At 36.8% G+C, this 24,311-nt stretch overlaps 1 pseudogene; it reads left to right on the top strand.

The window, feature by feature from the left end:
* Positions 1–5,192: 5,192 nt before the first annotated feature.
* Positions 5,193–5,307, top strand: LOC141703563 (small nucleolar RNA R71; annotated as a pseudogene).
* The last annotated feature ends 19,004 nt before the right edge of the window (positions 5,308–24,311 follow it).

Here is a 24,311-nt window from a genome sequence, read left to right as displayed (position 1 = left end):
TATGAGAGAGTTTTAAAGTTGAAAGTATGTGAGAGTGTATATGGAGGAGTTGTATGTATATATAGGGTAGGAATTAGGGTTAAAAATTAAATAGGAGTGGGGTTGTGAGGAAAAAAATGTGGGTTACGGGAAAAGAAATCATGGGTTGTATTTTTCTTTTTGTATTTTTCTGATTTTTTTGGATATTTTAGAAGGAAATTTTTTTTCAACAGTCGGGGGCTGAGCGGCCGCTCAGCAAAGCTGCGCGGGCGCCCAGCATCCTGAGCGGCCGCCCAGCAAAGCTGAGCGGGCGCCCAAATGGTTTCTGGAAAATACTGTTTTCCTGTTCAATTTTTCTGATTTTTTTGTGGTTTTGGATAGGTTACTAACTTCTAAGGGATCCTATAGTCACAAATCTTGGGTTGCCTCCCAAGAAGCGCTTCTTTTACATCATTAGCTTGACGTAGAGTACCTCGATCAATTTGACAATAAAATGGCACTAACCACTTCCCGGTTTGTCGTGTCCATAATATTAATGCTTCAATCGCTGACCATTAACCTTGAATGCTTGGCCCGTATCATTCTCAAAAATCTCCACCGCTCCATGTGGAAACACAGTTTTGACAATAAAAGGTCCAGACCACCTTGATTTCAACTTTCCAAGAAAAAGTCAGAGACGAGAGTTGAATAAAAGAACTTGCTGCCCCGACACAAATGACTTAGGATATAGCTTCCTGTCATGCCACCTTTTCACTTTTTCCTTGTACATTTTGTTGTTCTCGTACGCTTGGAGTCGAAATTCATCAAGTTCATTTAACTGAAGCATTCGCTTCTTCCCAACTGCATCTAGATCAAGGTTCAACTTCTTCAACGCCCAATAAATCTTATGCTCAAGCTCCGCAGGTAAATGACATCCCTTACCATAAACAAGTTGAAACGGGGATATCCCAAGTGGAGTCTTGTATGTTGTTCTATAAGCCCAAATAGCTTCATCGAGCTTTAAAGACCAATCCTTCCTTGAAGGACAAACAACTTTCTCTAGAATGCGCTTGATCTCTCTATTAGACACTTCAGCTTGACCATTCATTTGCGGATGATAGGCAGTATCAACACGATGATTCACATTGTAGTGTTGCATCATAGAAGTGAACTTACGATTGCAGAAATGCGACACTTCATCACTTATGATTACTCGTGGCGTTCCAAACCTTGTGAAAATCTGCTTATGAAGAAAATTCAACACTACCTTTGCATCATTTGTCGGTAGAGCCTTGACTTCTACCCATTTTGAGACATAATCGACTACCAGCAAGATGTACTGATTATTGCAGGACGAGACAAATGATCCCATGAAATCGATTCCCCAAATATCAAAGACCTCGACTTCCAGCATCACATTTAACGGTATCTCATCCTTCCTCGTAAGATTCCCCACTCTTTGGCAACGATCACACATTAAAACGAACTAATGTGCATCCTTAAACAAAGTAGGCCAGAAAAAACCTGCTTGCAAAATACGAGTTGCTATTTTTCACCACCATAATGTCCACCATATACTGTGGAATGGCAGTCTCGTAATATCCCCTCCGTCTCACAGAATGGGATACATCTCCTGATGATCTGGTCAGCTCCTTGTCTAAACAAATATGGTTCATCCCACATGTACCACTTCACCTCATGCAAAAACTTCTTTTTTTGAGTTGCATTCATATTAGGAGGCATTATATTGCTGACAAGATAGTTCACAATATATGCGAACCATGGCTCTTCCTCTTCAACTGCGAACAACTGCTCATCCGGAAAAGATTCGTTGATCAATGTCTTATCATGTGAGGTAGAATCGGGATTCTCCAATCTAGAGAGATGGTCAGCTACTTGATTCTCAGTACCTTTTCGATCCTTGATCTCTAACTCAAAATCCTATAGCAAGAGCACCCAACGAATAAGTATGGGCTTCGAATCCTTTTTTGAGACCAAATAACGAATGACAGCATGATCAGTGAATACTGTCACCTTTGTCCCAAGCAGATAAGATCGAAATTTTTCGAAGCGAAAGACTATAGCTAAGAGCTCCTTCTCAGTAGTGGTGTAGTTCATTTGAGCTCCATTTAGACTCTTACTAGCATAGTAGACCACATGAAAAAGATTATTCTTGCGCTGCCCAAGAACTGCTCCCACCGCATAATCACTCACATCACACATCATCTCAAAAGGCACTGTTCAATCAGGTGTCGTTATAACTGGCATAGTTATCAAACTCTTCTTGAGAGTCTCGAATGCCGCCAAGCATTCATCATCAAATTTTAAAGGCACATCCTTCTCGAGCAAGTTTCACAATGACTTAGATATCTTCGAGAAGCACTTAATGAAACGCCTATAAAATCCCACATGACCAAGAAAACTATGGATTCCTTTCACAGAAATAGGTGGTGAAAGATTGTCAATGACTCCCACCTTGGCTTTGTCCATCTCAAGACCCTTGCTAGAGACCTTATGCCCAAGAATAATGCCTTCACGCACCATAAAGTGACATTTTTCCCAATTGAGCACCAAATTAGTTTCCACACACCTTTTGAGCACCGCACAAAGATTATTCAAACATTCATCATACGAATGTCCAAAGACGGAGAAGTCATCCATGAACACTTCGACATTGTTTCCAATCATATCATAGAATATAGCCATCATACATCTCTGAAAAGTGGTCGGTACACCACATAAGCCAAACGATACTCTGCGAAAAGCAAACGTGCCAAATAGACAAGTGAAGGTAGTCTTTTTCTTGATCCTCTGGTGCAATGCAAATCTGATTATACCCCGAATAGCTATCCAGAAGACAATAATACTCATGACCGGCCAACCTGTCAAGCATCTGATCAATAAATGGAAGAGGGAAGTGATCCTTTCTCATGGCCTTGTTCAACTTTCTGTAATCCATGCATACCCTCCATCCTGTGACTGTTCGAGTGGGGATGAGCTCATTCTTCTGATTTGCTGCCAAAGTGATACCTCATTTCTTAGGTACACATTGCACGGGGCTCACCCAAGAACCGTCAAAAATAGGATATATGATTCCTACATCTAGCCACTTCAGAATTTCTTTCTTCACCACTTCTTTCATGATAGGGTTAAATCGTCGTTGTTGCTCAACAGTCGGCTTACTACCTTCCTCTAGCAGAATTTTATGCATGCAGTACGAAGGGCTGATCCCTTTGATATCTGCTATAGTCCATCCGATAGCCAATTTGAATTCTCTCAAGATCCTCAAGAGCTTGTCCTCCCCACTACCTGAAAGGTCAGATGCAATAATAACAGGCAACGTAGATGCATCACCTAAAAAAGCATACCTCAAGTGTTCAGGCAATGGTTTAAGCTCCAAAGTAGGTGCCTCCTCAATAGATGGTTTGAGCTTTCCTTCAGTATTCTTGAGATCAAAAGTACCCAGAGATTCGAATGGCATGTCTAGCTTTCACCTCCAAAAAGAAGCATTTAGATATTGTAGTTGCTCATTGCCTTCCTCATCGTCACTGTCAAAGTCCCCCACCAAGGCTTTCTCTAAGGCATCAGACATTAGCATATGATCAAGTTCTGAAGTGACTGCATAATCAATCAAATCCACCTTTAAGCACTCCTCGTCTTCTGTAGGGAATTTCATCACCTTGAATACATTAAATGTCACATCCTGATCCCGCACCCTCATAGTAAGTTCTCCTTTTTGCACATCTATTAAGGTACGGCCTATAGCCAAGAAAGGTCTTCCCAAGATTATGGGAATCTTCTTATCTTCCTCGAAATCCAAAATGACAAAATCTGCAGGGAAGAAGAGCTTATCCACCTTAACTAACACGTCCTCCACTGTGCCTCATGGGTATGTAATAGAACGATCAGCCAATTGTAGAGACATGTAGGTGGGCTTTGGATCAAGCAAATTCAACTTTTTAAAGATAGACAACGACATCAGATTGATGCTTGCTCCCAAATCGCACAGGCATTTGTCGAAAGACAACTTGCTAATGGTGCAAGGAATGGTGAAGCTACCTGGATCTTTAAGCTTTGGTGGTAATTTTTATTGCAGCACAGCACTGCACTCTTCCATTAGAGCAACGATCTCAAGGTCATCCAGTTTCACCTTCCTTGAAAGAATACTCTTCATAAATTTTGCATAACTAGGCATTTGCTCCAGAGCCTCAGCGTAAGGTATATTGATGTGAAGTTTCTTGAACACCTCCAGAAACTTACCGAACTACTTATCCAGCTTTTGTTGTTGCAATCTCTTAGGGAAAGGTGGTGGAGGATAGAGCTGTTTCTCCCCTGTATTACCCTCAGGCAGAGTGTGTTCAACAGTAGTCTTCCTTGGTTCCACCGCTTTCTCCTTTTGCTTCTCTTATTCATCAACAACTTCAGCTTCTCCGTCTTTCGCTTTTTCAGCATCAGCAACTTTCCCAGACCTTAAGGTAATAGCTTTGACTTGTTATTTAGCTTCCTTCCTGCCTGGCACTTCAGTATCGCTGGGAAGTGTGCCAGGTTGACGGTTGAGCACTGCATTGTCTATTTGACCGATTTGATTTTCCAAGGTCTTGATAGAAACAGCCTGACTTTTGCACAACAACTTGAGTTCCTCGAAATCAGCACTAGAAGGTGGAGCAGCACCTCCTTGTTGAGGATATGATTGCCTTTGAGCATAATGTTGTGGTTGCTGGAATCCAGGTGGATTAAACTACTTACTGATAGGATGCTAATATGGTTGCTGAACAGCATTCTGATTATTGCTCCAGCTGAAATTGGGATGATTTCTGTTGTTAGGATGATAAATAGCTGGCACAGGCTGCTGCGGTCGTTGATAATTATTCACATACTGAACAGATTCATTAACACGAGAACACTGATCTATAGCATGAGAACCTGCACAAAGCTCACAGACCATAGCTATCTGATTGACTCCATAGGTGGCTAAAGAATCGACCTTCAAAGACAGCGCTTGGAGCTGCGCTGCAATAGCTGTAGCTGCATCGACTTCCAGAATACCTGCTACCTTCCCAAGCATCATCCTTTGAGTTGAGTTTTGATGCTCATTTGCAGCCATAGTTTCAATAAGATTATAAGCCTCAGTATAGCTTTTGGCCCACAAGGCTCCTCCAGCTGCTGCATCGAGCATTGGCCGAGATTGGGCCCCCAAACTATTATAAAAACCAGTGATCACCATCCAGTCAGGCATACCATGATGTGGACATTTTCTCAACATCTCCTTGTAGCACTCCCAAGCTTCGCACATAGATTCTATTGGTTGCTGCACAAACTGAGTAAGAGCACTCCTCATAACTGCAGTCTTTGCCATTGGATAGAACTTCACTAGAAACTTCTGTGCAAGATCTTGCCAAGTAGTGATGGACCCAACTGGTTCAGAATGTAACCAGTCCTTAGCCTTATACATCAGAGAATGGGAAAAGCCTCAGCTTGATAGCCTCATCAGTCACACCATTATATTTGAAAGTACTACAGATCTCGATAAAATTCCTGATGTACATGTTGGGGTCTTCAGTCGCAACACCTCTGAAAGAAACAGAATTCTGTACCATCTGAATAGTGCTCGACTTGATTTCAAAAGTGTTAGCCTGAATAGCCGGATGAAGGATTCTTGACTGAATGTCATCAATTTTTGGCTGAGAAAATTCCATAAGAGCTGGATCTGCCGAAACTATACGATCACCCATGATTATTGGTTCTTTCTGCTCACTCTCTTTATCCGAATCTTCAAAATCTATCTTCTCCAGAATATCAAGAACTGAGTTTGTCTCCTCAGCCATATCTAAAGTCCTCTTGCGAGTACGAGAACGTGTTTGCATAAACGCTCGCTAAAGTACCTGAAACACAACCATAAATAATAAGTAACACGTCTTAATCAATGAGTCCTAACGACCATTGATGGTAAGTACATAAACTAAACAAATAGGCCGTGTCCCCGGCAGCGGCGCCAAAAACTTGTTAGGGCGAAAACACGCGCTAATATTCACGCAAGTATACGTGTTCGTAAGTAATATAGAATACTTTCTAGTTCGTTCCCACAGAGACTTAGACTAATTATGTTCAATTACACTTACTCACCAATATATGATTACTTCCCAATGTCAAGACAATAACACGTAGATTTGATTAACTAATTCATAACTATAATTAACTACGAGAATTAAACACTTAATTGATACTTGGATTAATAATATTAAACACACAGGAGATCATAACTTCATTACTACTTCCTTCAATAGTTATTGTTATTACCCTTAGCATGTAACGGTGATGATATTAATCGAACAACACGAAACTGATAAAAGCCAACTTTCGTTATACTAGTACCATTCTACTAAACATCCATAATTAGGATAGAAGTTGAATAGGCATCAATTATGTTGAGACCCTATATGTCTACAGAATTTGACAACATAACGATTTAAGCATAAGTTATTTCTTATGATTACACAGGGCAAGTAAAACGGTTAGAGTTAACCACTAATCATGCATATACATACATGAACCTATGCTAGCATGGCAAGTTCTAAACCTCAAGATCCACCATCGCTTTACAAGAGATTAACACCTTATCTTATATGTTCCCGATGTACATAAGACGAATAAGCGCAACCTTTGCTAGATATCATACAATCATCACACACTAAGGTATTAAATAACTAACTAAAAAATTCCATAGTAAATCCGTTACGACCCCATGATCACGATTAGCCCATGATAGAACTCATCGTCACCATGGGTTCATATGAAAACATGATAATAACACACAAGATAAACTAAATAAAATACTTATTAAAACCAGAGTACGTCACAAGAGTAATAAGGTTCAAAATAAAGAAAAATAGCATCCACTGATACAACGAATAAAAGAATCACAAGAAAACTATGCTTCCTCTTCTTTGTTGCGATGTGCTAAAACGGTCTTCTTCCTTCTCTCCTTGCTCCTTGATTGATACCACGATTCATCACACGTGAAAGATCTCTGAAAACTACTTATATAGAAGGCCCACAAGTCCCACGTATCTCATAAATCAGAAGTCCAACAGAAATAGAACTCTAAAAATCATTGTTTTAATTTAAGATCCTGAGCGGCCACCCAGCAATCCTGAGCGGGCGCCCAGCCAGGCTGAGCGGGCGCCCAGCACCTTTCTGGAAAAATCTTTATTCTGCTCCCGTTTTCTGCTGTGTTCTGCTCCTAACTTCCCACTTGCAATTCCAAGCACATACCTAGGCTTATTCCTGATGAAATCTCTCCACAAATGCAAGTAATACCCTGAAATGCACAAACACTAGAAAAATGCATCAAATACATAAAATACTTGATTTCAAAACATCAATTCAAGCCATTATAAGACGTTCTAAGTGGTATAAAATGCCACTTATCAGCAGACATCATTTATCCTATTTCTGACAGTTCTTGGGTTAGCCCAGTTTAGTGTGTGCCAAAAAAAAGAGGCATCACAGTGATTGCTAATGAAAATAGCGAGCTCATCCCAACTCGAACAATCATGGGGTGGAGAGTGTGCATGGATTATCGAAAGCTGAATAAAACCACAAGGGAGGATCACTTTCCACTTTCTTTTATTGATCAGATGCTTGACAAGTTATCTGGGCACGACTACTATTGTCTTCTGGACGGCTATACGGGCTATAATCAGATCTGCATTGTTCCAGAAGATCAAGAAAAGATTACCTTCACTTGTCCGTTTGGTTATTTTTCTTTTGGAATAATTTCTTTTGGGGTATGTGGTGCACCTGCCACATTTCAGAGATGTATGATGGCCATCTTCTCTAACATGATTGGTCAGAATGTGGAGGTGTTCATGGATGATTTTTCTGTGTTCGGGGATTCTTTTGACAAGTGCTTGCAAAATATTGGCGCACTTCTTAAAGGGTGTGTTGAGACCAATCGGGTTCTCAACTGGGAGAAATGTCACTATATGGTGCAATAGGGCATCATTCTTGGGCAAAAGGTCTCTAGTAAAGGTCTTGAGGTGGAGAAAGCCAATGTGGGGGTCATTGAAAACCTTCCTCCACCAATTTCTGTTAAGGGAATCCGCAGTTTTCTTGGTCATGCGGGTTTATATCGGCGGTTCATCAAGGATTTCTCTAAAATCTCTAAACTATTGTGCAATCTATTAGAGAAAAATGTCCCTTTCAAGTTTGATGATGAGTGTCTAGCTGCTTTTGAAAGCTTAAAGAAGAGCTTGATTATGACACATGTCATAACTGCACCTGATTGGAATGAGCCTTTTGAAATGATGTGCGATGCGAGTGACTATGCTTTTGGAGTGGTTCTTGGGCAAAGTAAGAACAATGTATTTCATGTGGTCTATTATGCTAGTAAGACCCTCAATGGCACTCAACTGAACTACACTACTACTAAGAAGGAATTCTTAGCCATTGTCTACGGTTTTAAGAAGTTTCAATCTTATTTTCTTGGAATGAAGGTGACAGTTTTCACTGATCACGCTGCGATTCGCTATCTCGTATCGAAAAAGAACTCGAATCCTAGAATGATTCGATGGGTTCTTTTACTTCAGGAGTTTGAGTTGGAGATCAAGGATAGGAAAGGTACTGAGAATCAAGTTGCAGATCATCTCTCTCGGTTAGAAGATCCAAGTACAGCTTCACAAGATAAGATAATGATAAATGAGTCTTTTCCTGACGAGCAATTATTTGGGGTGCAAGAAGAAGAATCGTGGTTCGCAGATATTGTGAACTATCTTGTGAGCAACATTATGCCCCCGGACTTAACTTATGCTCAAAGGAATATGTTTCTTCATGAGGTAAAGTGGTACATGTGGGATGAGCCATTTTATTTCGACAAGGAGCAAATTAAATCATCAGGAGATGTATTTCGTACGGCGAGACGGAGGGTATCTTGCGAGACTGCCATTCAACTGTTTATGGAGGCCACTATGGTGGAGAAAAGACAGCAGCTCGTATCCTTCAAGCAGGATTCTTCTGGCCTACATTATTTAAGGATGCGCATCAGTTCGTTTTGAAGTGTGATCGCTGCCAACGTGTTGGTAATATGTCAAAGAAGGATGTGATGTCTCTTAATGTGCTTCTCAAGGTCGAGGTCTTTGATGTTTGGGGAATTGACTTTATGGGGCTGTTGAGTGGCATTTATGGTACTTTATTACGCTCCTTAAAGCTTTGAATTGGTGTATTTGTACTCAAGTTGTTGGTGTTTTAATGTGTTTTCTAGTGTTTTTGCATTTTCAGGCATTCTCCAGGTAATCAGGTAAATTAGCATGGTTTTAGTGATAATTGAGTGTTAGGATGGTGTTGGAATAAAGGCGCGTGGAAAGACCGGTTCAAATTAGCAAGAAGAAGAAAAGAGTTCAGAATTTTATTTAGGAGGACGGCGCGCCCGTGCTGGTCAAGCACGCGGTCGCGCCAGGTCGGGTAGCAGAATTCTGTTTCTATTAGGATTTTGATAGTTTGAAGCCGTGGTCAATTCTACATCATATATATAAATAAATAAAGATGTTTTGCATAAGGAGAGACGTACAAAAGCTAAGGAAAAAGGAGTAAAGAAGGCCGGAGAGCACAATTCAACCAAGGCAAAGAAGATCTAGTTTATTCTTTTGATTCTTTGTTTAAGTTGTAACGTTGGATGCTAGTTTTCTTATTCTTGAATCTTTACTTGTGTTTCGTACTTGGTTTTATTAGGTATTAATACTACGTTTATTATACAATGCTTTCATCAGAACCCACATTGATGACGAGTATTATGGGCTAATCGTTATCGTGGGGTTCTAGTGGATTTATTTATGGATTTCTTTAGTTGGTTTGATTCGATGCCTTAGTGTGTGGTGATTGTATGATAACCTAGTATTGGTTGTGCTTCGTCTTATTAACATCGCGAACTTATAAGATAGAGTGTTAATTTTTAATGAAGCGAAAGTGAATTTAAGGATTTAGAACTTGTCATGCTAGGATAGGTTCATGTGTTACTGTTATGCATGATTCGTAGGTAATTTTAACCATCTTACTTGCCCTATGTAATCACGATAGATAACTTGTGCATTAAACCGTTATGTTGTCAGATTCTATATACATATAGGGTCTCAATATATTTGGTGTCTATTCAGCTTCTATCTCTTTTGTGGATGTCTGGTGGTATGGTATTCATGCAACGAAAGTTGGCGTTTATCAGTTTCGTGTTATCTAATTAGTGTCATCATCATTACATGCTAAGGTTAAGAATGAAAAGGCTAACGAATGAAGTACTTAATGAAGTTAGAATCCCATATTTGTCATATATATATTAACTCAACCATTCTTATTCTCTTAGTTATAATTGTTAGCTTAAGTTTAGTTAAAAACAATCTCAATTTCTTAATCGTCTTACCATTGGATAATAACCATACCATTGTTGCATGGATACAGTGACTGAAGTTACAGAACTGATTCTCTGTGGGAATGAACTAGAAGATATTCTATATTACTTGCAAACGCGTATACTTGCGTGAATTTTAGCGCGTGTTTAGCGACTAACAGGGGCTAATTGTCTCATCGTGCAACAATCAGTATATCTTGTTGGCAGCAGATTATGTCTCAAAATGGGTGGAAGTTAAAGCTTTATCGACAAATGATGCGAAGGTAGTACTCAATTTTATTGACAAACAGATATTTATAAGATTGGGAACTCCAAGAGTCATAATCAGTGATTAGGGATCACATTTCTGCAATCGCAAGTTCGCTGCTATGATGCAGAGATATAATGTGAATCATCGCATTGCTACAACTACCATCCTCAGACTAATGGTCAAGCTGAGGTGTCTAACAGAGAGATCAAGCGAATTATGGAGAAAGTTATATGTCCATCGAGAAAGGATTGGTCTTTGAAGCTGGATGAAGTTGTTTGGGCATATCAAACATCATTCAAGACTCCACTAGGCATGTCACCATTTCAATTGGTTTATGGTAAAGGATGTCATTTATTTGTGGAGCTAGAGCACAAGGTATTTTGGGCTTTGAAGAAACTGAACCTTGATCTAAATGCAGCTGGTAAGAAAAGGATGCTTCAATTATATGAACTCGACGAGTTCCGACTTCATGCGTATGAGAACAACAAAATGTACAAGGAGAAAGTCAAGAGATGGAACGATATGGGTCTAGTGCTCAAATCATTTGTGCCGGGGCAACAAGTTCTTTTGTTCAACTCTCGTCTACGTCTTTTTCTTGGAAAATTGAAGTCGAGATGGTCAGGGCCGTTTGTTATCAAAATTGTGTTTCCATATGGAGCGGTGGAAATTTTTGAGAATGATCTAAGCCAGGCATTCAAGGTGAGTGGACAACGTTTGAAGCATTACTTTGCAGATACAGCAAACCGTGAGGTGTTTAGTGTCGTTTTATTGTCAACTTGATCTCAGAATTCTACGTCAAGCAAGCGACATAAACCAAGTGCTTCTTGGGATGCAACCCATGTTTCTTGTACATTAGTAGTTGAGAAAAAAAGAGAAAAGATTTTTTTTTCAGATTATCAGAAAAACATGGCAATTTTTCCTAGAGTACGGCGCGCCCGCGCTGGGAAACGGGGCGGCCGTGCTGAAATAGCAGAAAGTGAGCGCGCCCGCGCTAAGCCCCAGAAAAAGAAAAAAAATAGAAAAAAGAAAAATTAGAAAAAAGAAAAAATCAATAGGAGTTTATACCCCTTTCTTAACCCCGATTTTCAAACCCTTTATACCCATACTCCCAGTACTCCCACTAACCTACAATCACTACCCCATAACCCTAACCTAATTCTAATTCTCTATATATACATACACCTATATACATCCATCTCCATCTTACTTTTATTTTCTCAAACCCTAAATCTCTCTACACACCTCTCTTATCTCAATTAATCTACTCAATGGCACCAAAGAGAGCTCGCACTCAAGGAAGCAACAACACTAACCCCGCCTCTACCGATAATTCGAGTATTGGGGGTACGAGGCCAGAGTTTGTTACTCCGGCAGCTGAAGAGGAGTACACAAGGTTGTTGTCTAAGCAGATAGCGAATAAGAGGGGTTTTCTACCTTCTAGTAAGGATGGTAAGCTTCTCGAGATGATCTTGAAGATCGGATGGGTTTCGTTTTGTAAGGCACCCGAGGCTGTGCCTATGAGTATCGTTCACGAGTTCTATGCGAACGCAAAAACTGATGAGAATGGGTATTCAGTGGTTCGTGGGTTGATAGTGGACTACAACCTGGAGGCCAGTCACAGCGTTATCAACCAACCTTTGAGGAAGCCAACTCATGAGGAGTGGGTTAATAAGATGGGGGAGGACTTTAATTTAGATTAGATTGTGGCTACGGTCTGTATCTCAAAGACACAATGGAAGTTTAAGAGGGAATCGAACGAGTATCTCAATTTCCCTGCTTCATGCATGAACAGGTTTGTTCGTGCTTGGAATGGTTTTATTTGTGTGAATATCATGCCTTCTTCTCTTGTGCATGATGTGAGTATGGATCGTCCGAAGTTGGTATGGGGGATTTTATAGGGAGATTATGTGGATCTCGGTTCTGTTATTCATCAGGGTATTTTACGGTTTTTACGTGGAGGCACTACGGGGTCTATCCCTTATGTGTCAATTATGACCAAGCTTTGTGTTGTAGTGGGTGTTCATTGGCTCGCACACGAGCAACTTCAGTTACCGAGCGCCCCCATCGAAAGTTCTACGATCTTAAGCATGCAGGAGTGGTATGGTGGGAAGGATAACGAAAAAGGACTTGGGTACACCTATGATCATTTATCGGGTGGCCAGCCAGCCGATCAGATGTATGCTGGTGGTTCGATTCAGGCACGCAGAGCAGCGTGGAGACATCAGATTGGTGAGGCTAGTTCTTCATAGCAGCAGCAGCCACATGGGGCAGAGGATAGTGCTGGTTTAGGCTCGACGCAGTATAGTCATTTAACGACGTGGATGGATGTGATTTATGAGTCGCAGAGTAGGTTTGCGTATGATCTTACTCAGGCATTGGGTACAGCTTTTTGAGCCATGGGGGTTGACATACAGTGGCCAGTTTTTGGAGAGGATTCTGTGTATCCGCCACCTGACACTCCACCAGCGGAGGGTGATGATCCTTCTTCTTTCGAGTAGGTATGCCTTGATTCATTGCTATTACCTTCACTGATGACAGTGAAATTTTTAAGTTTAGGGGTGATAGTTAAGGAATATTTGTGTGTGAGTCCGTATAGATGCATATTCATGAGAGTTTAGTTCATATAGTTTGCATGTAGTTATTTGTTTTTGTTTTTGTTTAGTGTAGTTGTTATCATGTTAGTATGTTGCATATAGTTACATTGGCATTATATCATGATCCCTTAGGTTGCTTTTCCGATTAATTTGTGATGTTGATTCGAGTGTAGTGATGTTGTATAGAGGAATGTTAAGTCCTAACGAATTGATTTGCATGCTAGAAATAAGAAAATTTTCACTAAGTCTTATAGGTTGCTTGAGTGCTAGATCATGATCATGACTTGTTTATTTTTCGAGGTTTAATCACTTGTTTATATCTAGAATTTATGCTATTCTCTTAGTGATAAAATAACATGGATTTTTTAAAATTGGAGAAAAACATTGGATATCAATGCTAGTTGTGGCTAGGCGTCAAATACCTAGTAGCCGGCTCATATTTATATGAGTAGTCTAAGGTTGAGCGAGATGGAGCAAAACGCACTCGTTCAGAGCATGAAAAAAAAGAAAAAAAAATATGTGTTATGCATAATTGATCACGAGTGGGCTCTTTAATACTCGAGTTATTAAGTTCTAGGGGATTTTGTGCCTAGTGACCTAAGGCTTTTATAGTCTGGGATCCTCTAACCTAACGCTCGCTACATGGGTATTATTGCATAAGTCTTTTGTGGACCCCGCTCATTGCACGATCAAATAAGCATGTTTGTGTTTTTTATGTGTTATCAATAAAAACATGAATCCTTTTATAACTCTGATAAAATTGAAGTGTTGTCAGTCATTTTGTGTTTATCGTTTATTTTGTTTATAACCTTGTGATTGTCTTGACGAGAGGTGAGTTATGATTATTGATCTAGTTTCGAGAGTATATCTGTTAAGCAATTGCACACACAAATGTTTTTGGCTATTGAGTCAATTTGTGGGATTTGATTGAACTTCATGCGAATAATTGCATTCTTTGAGAAGTTTCTTATTGATTGGTTTAGTTATTCAGAGGGGATCATTGAATTCATCTTAGTTGCATTCATGCATTTTTATTTCTTATTTTTGAGTCTGTTTATGCTTGAGGACAATCATCGATTCAAGTTTGGGGGTGTAATAAGTGGCATTTATATCCACTTAGAATGCTTTGTAAGGGCTCAAATTGGTGTTTTGTACTCAAGATTTTTGGTTTTTATGTGTTTTCGTAGTGTTTTGCATTCCAGGGCATATTCGAAAGAAGGAATGGATATTGCATGTTTTATGCTTAAAAGAGTGTTAGGATGGAACCTCGGTTGATTGCGCACAAGAAACCAGCACGAGAAGGTCAAGAAAGCAGAAATATTCATATTTTCTAGAAGGTCAGGGCGGTCGCGCTAGTCATTCGAGCGGCCGCGCCCATTTGTCACGAAGCGAGCGCGCCCGCGCTGGTATGCGGGGCGACCGCGCTGGATCGGGATTTCAGAATCCTGATTCTATTATCAGATTGATTTGTTGGACTCCTGATATGTTGGGATAGTATTTAAATAATTTTAAAAGACGTTTTTCATATAGAAGAGCAAGGAGATAGCAGCAAGAAGACCTAATAGCACAATACAATGAATGAGAAGAAGATCTTGTTTTTACTTGCGATTCTTTGCTTAAGTTATAATCTTGGATGCTTGTTTTCTTTGTTGTTTGAACCTAATACTCTTGTTAACATACTTTGTTATTATTATTCAGTTATTTCAGACCTAGTTTATCTTGGTTATTTACCATGCTTTCATTGGAACCCATGGTGACGATGAGTTCGGGTATGAACTAATCGGTATCGTGGGGTTTCAACGGATTTACTTATGGATTTCTATAGTTAATTTGTTTCAATATCTTGGTGTGTGGTGATTGATTGATATCCTAGTACTGATTGTGCTTATTTGTCTTGTGTGCGTAGCTAACATGTGTTTTAATCTCTATTGAAGTGACAGTGAATATAAAGGTTTAGAACTTGCCATAATAGCATAGGTTCATGTATAATTGTTATGCATGATTCGTAGGTAATTTTAACCATCTTACTTGCCCTATGTAATCGCGATAGATAATTTGTTCATTAAACCTTTATGTTGTCAAATTCTATAGACATATAGGGTGTCAACATAATTGGTGTCTAATCAGCTTCTATCTCTTTTGTGGATGTCTGGTAGTGGGGTATTCATGCAACGAAAGTTGGCGTTTACTAGTTTCGTGTTATTTGATTAGTTTTCATCAACATTGCATGCTAAGGTTAATAACAATTAATTTTAATGAAGTATTTAATGAAGTTATAATCCCATGTTTGTCTCATATAGTTAATCCAATCACTTTTATTCTTAGTTAATTTCATGTTAGTTTAATCTTAGTTATAAACATCTCAACTTGTTATTGTCTTAGCATTGAGCGATAGCCATACCATTGTTGCATAGGTGCATACTAGTGTTAACCAAAAAGAGTCTTTGTGGGTACGAATCTGATTTATATCTTATACTACTTACGAACGCGTATACTTGCGTTTAATTTTAGGGCGTGTTTTCTCCCTAACAACATCTTCAAAATAGACATCTTAAGTGTACTAAACTTTCAAGAACTCAACATACCGAAGCTTATCTCAACATCAATCACAAAACTCAACAAAAAATCTTTAAAATTAAGATTTATACCTTATTAAGTACAAGGGAAGCTAGAACAATGTTTACTATGGCTTGTATGGCTTGGATGATACTTATAGTGGGTTGATCCTTCAAAACCTAAGCCAAGAAAACAATGTTAATTTTCGGATTTACTATTCATCACCAACTTTGAGCAAGGATTTGACTATTCTATACTAATCCAATGGCCATGAAATTTTGAAAGTACCTTGTACATGATATGAGGAAGCTTTGGTTAACATTTGGTGATTTTTGAATTCCTAGAACTCGAGATATGGATCTTTCTTTCTTGTTGGTTTCTGCTGGGCAGTTTCCATACATCTCTGCAAAGATCTGGAAGAATGAGGGCCTTACCCTGATTAAATGGAAAGGTCGCGTGAGATAAGAAGTGTAGATCGTCTGAAGACCTTTCTAACGAGCTATAGAACAAAATTTTTGAGTAAGAAATGAAGGAGCTACATCCTTTCTAAGCTGATGTTCTCAGTCTGGCCGGGTTGAAGAAAAGAAAGAGAATTTAGCTTGCTTGCTTGATTGCTTCCTTGATAAGTGTTGGATAATTTGATGTATATAATATATATATGAATATGTTGATCAAATATAGTAGCTTGGTTATATTTTAATGCCTAAAACCTAGCCAAGTACTATGGTTACTATTCTTGCTACTATTCACCATACTAGGTTACTATTCACCTTAGCTAGGTTACCATTCTCCTTAGCTAGGTTACTATGCCCCTTGGTTGATCACTATTTAATTGCTAATCCTTGGTTATATTCTTACTAATTTGTTTTTATGGCTTGATATATTTTATTTATTCGCATACGTATTCGTTTGGTTGTTTATTCATTTTCGTAATAAATTTTCGTAAGCGATTTGCGGGATAAATCCTTTCTTATAAATACTTCATGCTTTGAAACCTTTTACTTGGATTTTAATTTGTAGAATTCTAAATTCTTAATCGTAACATGATTCTCATATTCCTCGATATTCCGTAAGATAAGGTCGTTTTACAAAGTTCGTTTTCTCCGAAAATGAATGACCTTTACATACACTCATTTGGTACGTATAATCACAATATCAACTCAGATTTTTAAATTAAAAACTCGTATATGGTGTGGTCGTAAAAGTTTTTATTAAACCGCAAGGTTACTATTCATAAAGGCCTTTTACCGATGTCAAAAATTCGGGTTTTTACAATAACTGTCCTAAGAAGTAGGACTACTGGTTGAGCTATAATATCTGGGAAAATTATGTGAATATTTTGTGATAAATAAATAAATATTATGTGTTTATATAAGTGTAAAATGTTCATTGCCATGATATGACATGCAGTAGTTGTTATCTGTGGTCCCGTAGGGACCAGAATTTTTTTGATTATTTGTTATGTGTTTAAAATACAATTGTAGGAAAGAATACGCGATTTGGACGCGTGTTTATTTGCATTTTTATTGAGGTACTTGTTTTATCTTGTTTTGTGTGTGTGTGCATGCATTATATGTGTTTTTTGGGGTTTTCTGTTAATTTAGGAAATATTTCAGTTTCTAAAAAACAACGGTTTAGGACCCCACCGGGACGTCAAAGGCCACAAAATTCATTTTTTTATTTTTATAAAATCATACATATTTCAAATATCCATTATTTTGGCATTTTTTGGATTATTCATAATTTTTGGGGAATTTTGACATAAATTTTATATTTATTCGATTAAAAATTATTCCCCGGAATTTTTATTTTTGGACCTAATTATATTAATTAAGGGATAAAAACACCCATAACTGATTTTGGGGTATTTATTTTTCCAAAAATATAAATGGCTGGAATTTTATTTTATTATTCATAAGTATCAAAAATTAGAAAATAGAATGGAAATAAAAAATCTTGTTCTTGGGGGTAAAATCTTGTTCTTCACACAAATTCAATGATTTCAGGAGATTGACTGATCCTCTGGTTAAGCTCTAGTAATCAAATTAAAGCTCTCATCGAGCCCTTCATTTTGGTATCAATTTCATCATCTGAGTTTGGGTTTTTACGAAATTCAATTTTTTCTTGTTCTTGAGCTTGAATTGGGTTTTTTTCTTCTAGAATTTGTGGTTGTTTTGATGCTATAATATGCTTTTCCATGAGTAATATAATCGATTTAAGAATAAATTCATGTCATTTGATCCTTGGAATGACATAGTCGAGATTCATGGTTTTCGTCAATTTGATTTTCAATTTTTCGGATTAATTATGTGTTGTTTATTAGTTTGGATCATAAGTATATATTTGTATGATTCTCAGCTTCGTTTTTAGCTATAAACTCTGAATTTTGTTGTGGTTTGCGAATTTTCGAGTTACCGTCGGTGGGATCTTTGAGTTCCGCCGGAAAACTCATTGAACTCGTCGGAAATCGACGAGTAAGTCATGAATGATTGCTGGGTTTACTAAATTCGAGTATTGATGTGACGTTGAGCATCTGAAAACCGGATTGTTGCACGTTGATTTTGGGCAAAACGAAGCCTCACCGGAACCGGTGAACTCACCGGAATCTGCAGATTATCCAGCGTGTTCTTCGCGACCTGTTTCCAACCAGCTAGACCTGCTAATTGACCCATGTTCGATCTAAAAATCCCCAAATCTGATTTCTAAAAACTGTTCCAAAATTCATTTTTCAATTTCAAAATTTTTTTTTTAATTCTTAAAATTAATTTAGTTAATTATTTTCAAATAATTAACTGAATTATTTTAATTCCAAAACTTATTTTATTTTATTATTTTTAAAAATCCGAATTTGATTTAATTATTTATAATATATTTTATTAATTAATTATCATTTAATTAATTAATTTAATTTATAAATAGTTAAATTAAATATAGTTATTTATAATTAAGCCAAATAATATCTAAAATTTATTTTTAGTTTTTAAATATATATATATATATTGAATATTCAATTAAATTATTATTAATTGAATTATTCGTATTTTATTTGTAATGAATAGACCGTTTGTCCGTTTAATATGAAACGAACGCGTCTAGACTTCGAAAAATATTTCACTTCCAATAAAAATACTTTTGAGACCTAAATCTTTCTGTATCAAAAGGTCGCTTATTTTACGAGTCGTTCTGTGTCGATTATTGATCGATAAATACAATTTTTGACCCGATTTCAATTCTAAAATTATTGAGACCTATCTTTTGATGATTTGACTTATGTGTTACATGGATTATGTGTTTACGTGTTATATGAATAACATGATTACATGCTATATGAATCACTTGCTATCTATTTACACTTTAAATGCCATGATTAGATATAAACGATCGGGTAGGTGTTGAGACGTATAGTTACGTCCATTGAGTTGCTTTCGTTAATTGAAATAGTACTTTTATTTATGGAATTGAGTGGTAAAGAGCGCATTCAGGTGTTAGACTAAGTTGGTAGCTGGCAGTTATAAGCCGAGGTTATAGTGAAAAGTTAATGAGCATACCGGACAAGTCTTCTCCCCTATTCTAAATTCAGAATAGTGAATTGCTTTATATATTCCTATACCAGATGCATGTATCCCTACACTATTCTAATTTCAGAATAGTTTAACGTTTTACATATCATATTGTTTAATTTTTATCATGCTTGTCTTCCTTATCTATTCGAATGCTAGAATAGTTTATTATTTTACATATTCAAAATATTAGAATTATTTATAAATATTCTCGCGAGGCATTACATATTGATAGTCAGTGAATTATTAAAATCCTTTTATTATAGTAATCATTCTTCTAAAATACATCTTTTAATTTGATAGATAGTGAATAACTATACTATCCAGCTACATTCTATACAGTGAAACCTTGTTGTGAGATTAGAGAATAACTATTTATTCTAGTTATCTCGCCATCAATTGTTGCGGTTACTCCGGACCATGTGAAATGGGAAATTATATTGTTAAGGATGTCATTTAATTCGACTCATTTAATTAAAAATGTTTTTATGGATTGGATGGTTGCGTAAGAGGCCATGGCGGCGGTCCAGTGTGAGCTATGTATTATACTTGGTTATAATACCTTTCTAGGCCAATGTGTGCATTGGGTGCCCTTTGTTTAGTTGGCTATGCTTCGGCATACCGGTGTTACTCCGCAGCTGATCACCGGCACCAACACACCGTCATTCGAGGATTCCAATCTAAAATATAAAAAGTATTTTTTATCATTAAAGCTTATAATAGCTTTTGATTTTGTGCAGATATTATTCTTCGGATATATTGATGTTGTTGTTTCAAGCATAAGTTATATACTGCTTGTAAATAGTTTTGGTGTGCCTTTCCAAGTAGATTGTTTTGGAATGCTTGTCTAGTCTGGTGGTTATAATAAAATCCGAATAGTTTGTAAAACTAAATAGACTTATGGGTTATAATAACATTTGGTTTGTAGTAGTGCATGTTCCATACCATAACCTATGATCGATCCAGTTGCATTCATGGGGTCATATTTATTATTTTATTCCTCTATGCATAATATAGTATTGTTTATCGGTTAGTGACTGCCAAATCTAGACCCCGGATTTGAGGGCGTCGTATGGGCTGAAAGACCTATTCAGGTGGAAGAGATAGTGATGGAGAAAAAACAGGAGAACGTGGGAGAATAATAGGGAGCAAATTCAAAAGAGTAATGGTTGAATACAAGGCAGATATAATATATACGGGCAAGGTAATAGAACATACATGACACTTACCCAAAATACTTACTTATTCTAATTTTTAGTATATTAAACTCTTGTAACCAATTTTTCCATCATAGTGAAGCTCATTAAGGTTGGATACATAATCGTATTGCGGTTTTTATCACGTCAAGGAGTTTTCCGCGTAACGAAATCCTTGTGTTCATTTTACTTTCTTTCATTTATACATCATTCTTCGCTTAGTTACATCATCAATTAAAATAAAATAGAATCAATCTTTAACCAGTAAAAAATAATCAAAATGTTTGGGCGCCATTTGTGGACATTAATTGATAATCTAATTGAATTTTTTACAATGACAAAAGAAAAACAACAAGATTGTGTGGCCAATGAAAGTGGAAATGCATATGTGAATGCTAAAATGATATCTGCAATCAAGAAGCTACAAAGTGACATGGAGGCATTGAAATCTGAAATGCGAATCTAAAGAAGGAAGTCATAATGGTCAAATTGAAGAATAACAAAACAATTATGATGAGAAAGACCCTCAAGAGCATAGCACGAAAACTCAATATGGACGAAGCTGATGATATTGAATATGTTCATGAATCACATGAATATGACATGATTTTTGTAGACAAGGATGGTAAAGCTATAGTTGGTGAAGAAAGAAATGGAATTGAGGATCGTAATGATGAAACCTATGAGGATCGTGAAAGGAGATGACACCATCATAGGAGAACACATTCTCAAGGACATGTCTTAGAATTGATGAGAAAAGAATTACAAGAGGTGGGAGAACTCATATGTTAGGCCTTTAATCGAACTATTAAGGGGGTGAATATAGTTTCAACAATCAATTCAAATTAAAACTTAAAGTATGAGGAACAGTTTATATATTGATAATAAAAAATGTTACAAAACTCTCTCAAAGAATGAACATATATTCTTGAGAGCTACTAGGTTACATGAATGATAAAATCTTAAATCAACATATATAGCGTAAATTTAATTTGTGCTTATATACTACACAGTTACATAATCAATCTATGATATGTTAAACATGGAAATACAATGCATATCTTATAATTGATTGCTACAAATACTAAAGTCCTACACAAACATATCTCTGCAAAATCTATCCTTCTGTGACATTATAAATCATTTCCTGATTTTCGGCTTCACAAATACTGATATGACTAGATGCTAATGATAAATACTGATCTTCAAATACCGATGATGCCTTCCTTAATCAAAATCTGATATCCTCATAAACTCTGATATCATCTTATCATAGATACACTGATAGTATATACTAATATCATCAATTACATCTAACATCAAACAACACATTTTTGGGGTACCTAAACCAGTGGAGAAGTCTACATCTATAAGTTACATTGACTCGCCTTTTCAGATAATATAGCACTTCCGGAGATACCCAAACAATTCACTGTATCCCATATGATGGCTTATGATGGCACTATAGACCCTCATGAACATGTGGCCCAATATAAATAACGAATGTTCACCATACCAATTCCTCATAACTACAAAGAACCATGTATGTGCAAAGGTTTTGGATCCACAATGACAAGACCAACTTTATAATGGATAGTGAGCCTTCCTAATGAAAAACTTATATCGTTTGCGGATTTGGTAGACGTCTTCGATCTCCAATTTTCAAGAAGCAGGAAATTCGAGAAAACAACAAGTGATTTTTATATGATTTTTCAGAAATACAGGGAGCCATTAAGGGAATACCTTACAGGGTTTAACAGAGAGAAAGCCACCATAAAAAACTGTAAAGTCCTTGTGACGCCCTCAATCTCGGGGTTAGGAATGATGACCCACATCACTAATAAACTAATATAATGTAGCAGCATAAATATATTAAACCCCGAAAACTACTAGAATCTAAACATGATAAAGTATGAGACAAGATTACAACTACCAACCAGAACATTATTATTACAATCCTTAATATAAATAAATCCAAATTATTAGATTCCAACTTGGGATCGACAGATAACCCAAAAGTATCTGATCCAACTATTACAATTCCCACCAACTATTTTCGTTTCCTCACACAACATCTACTTGATCTGGCACGTGAAATCCGATGGTAAGGAAAGAACCGTCAGGGACGCTCTTACGAGCGGTGTGCCTAAGTCTGGCCATCTTCTTGCTTAACTTCCATGGTTAGATCAACACAAATATATGAGCAAAAAGGCTCAGCAAGTAACTATTTAAACAATTTCTAAATATCAAAATAATAGAGGCATTCTTATTCTCAATAACTAGGAGGAAATATTCTTTCAATATTTAGGAAAGGAGTTCCAGGAGAGGGTTTCAAGGCTTTCAAGATTCAATCTTTGTAAATAAATTATTTCTCAATAACAAATGATAGGGTTCTTAGAAAATTTCATAGCTTTAAAAAAGATCATTCCAAGCTTTGAGTATCAAATATCAAAGTAGAGTGATAGGGTTCTCGATTTAGTTCAATTCAAACTATTCAATTTCAAATCAATTGCAATGAATAATGTTCGTTGCACAATTATAAATCCCTGACTTATATTCTAAAAAAACAAAGAACCCTTGATTGGAATATCCATAGTTTAGATATCATATGGGTTGTTAGGTAATGAATATAACACATAGGGGGTGAATGTGTTTTGGATTATTTTTAAGCTTTTTAAACTATTATGGATGTGGTGAACAAAGTAATCTAAGTTATAGAGATAAAGTGTTTTAACAGAAATAATAAAACATGCACATGAACACCCTATCTTCAAAACTCACTTAATTTTATATTAAAATTAAGTATGTCTTGCTACAAATTTATGGGTTCTTTATTGATAAAGAACTCAGCTTCTTTCTTGAGAGAGTTACAAGAATTTTTGATCTATTTGTTATAAATAAAACTCAAAATCCATTATTTATTCGATAGAACAGTAAACATAGGTTTTACACGGCATGCAATAGCATGTACTAAACCCTACTTTAAGTTAACTGAAACTTCCATTTATGGCTTAGTGTATCTTTGCAAATCGTGCATGTCTGTTACTTTACTTTGTCAGTTAATCTAGGTCTTTGATCTTGTACTCTTCAAGTTACTTTTTGTAGACTTTTCAAACCAGTGATTGATTTGTTTGTTGATTGATAATCTTGGATATTTAACTGGTCTGCATTTTGTACTTTGAGTTTCATATCGAGAGCTCCAGTTTGTTATATAGAGAACTCGAAATCTCGATAAGTATAATGGCTTATCGAGATCTCTTATTACTCTATAGTTTTTTTGACTTATCGAAGTCTCTGAGTTCTCTATATGAGAATTTGGCTTGTCGAGATCTCTGAATTTCTGCATGTAGAAAAGACTTATCGATATCTCTGAGATCTCTATAGGCATATAGACTTATCGATATCTCTGAGATCTCTAATGAGAATTTGACTTGTCGATATCTCTAATCTTCACATCTTTAATTTGACTTGACGATATCTCTGAGTTCTCTATTGCAGAAATGACTTGTCGATATCTCCAATATTCATATCTTCTTTTGACTTGTCGATATCTCTGAGACTTCTCTATAAGCTATTTTTGACTTGTCATTCTAGAGTTCGTGAATGACTTCTCTATAAGATTTAATTTGTGACTTGTATATTTTTTGACTTAGAATGTTTTTCTCAAAATAGATTTATTCAACTCCAAGCTTCTTCATATTGTCTCTGAGGCATGATCTTCATGATCTTCTTCTAGAGTTTATTCTTAGGCTTTAGACTGTTTACAAAAAAAATACTCCAGTATAATCTATTTACAGTTTT

The sequence above is a fragment of the Apium graveolens genome, unplaced genomic scaffold (assembly GCF_009905375.1).
Source record: "Apium graveolens cultivar Ventura unplaced genomic scaffold, ASM990537v1 ctg6758, whole genome shotgun sequence".
In the NCBI taxonomy this organism is placed as follows: Eukaryota; Viridiplantae; Streptophyta; class Magnoliopsida; order Apiales; family Apiaceae; genus Apium; species Apium graveolens.
This window is presented reverse-complemented; position numbering and strand designations above follow the sequence as displayed.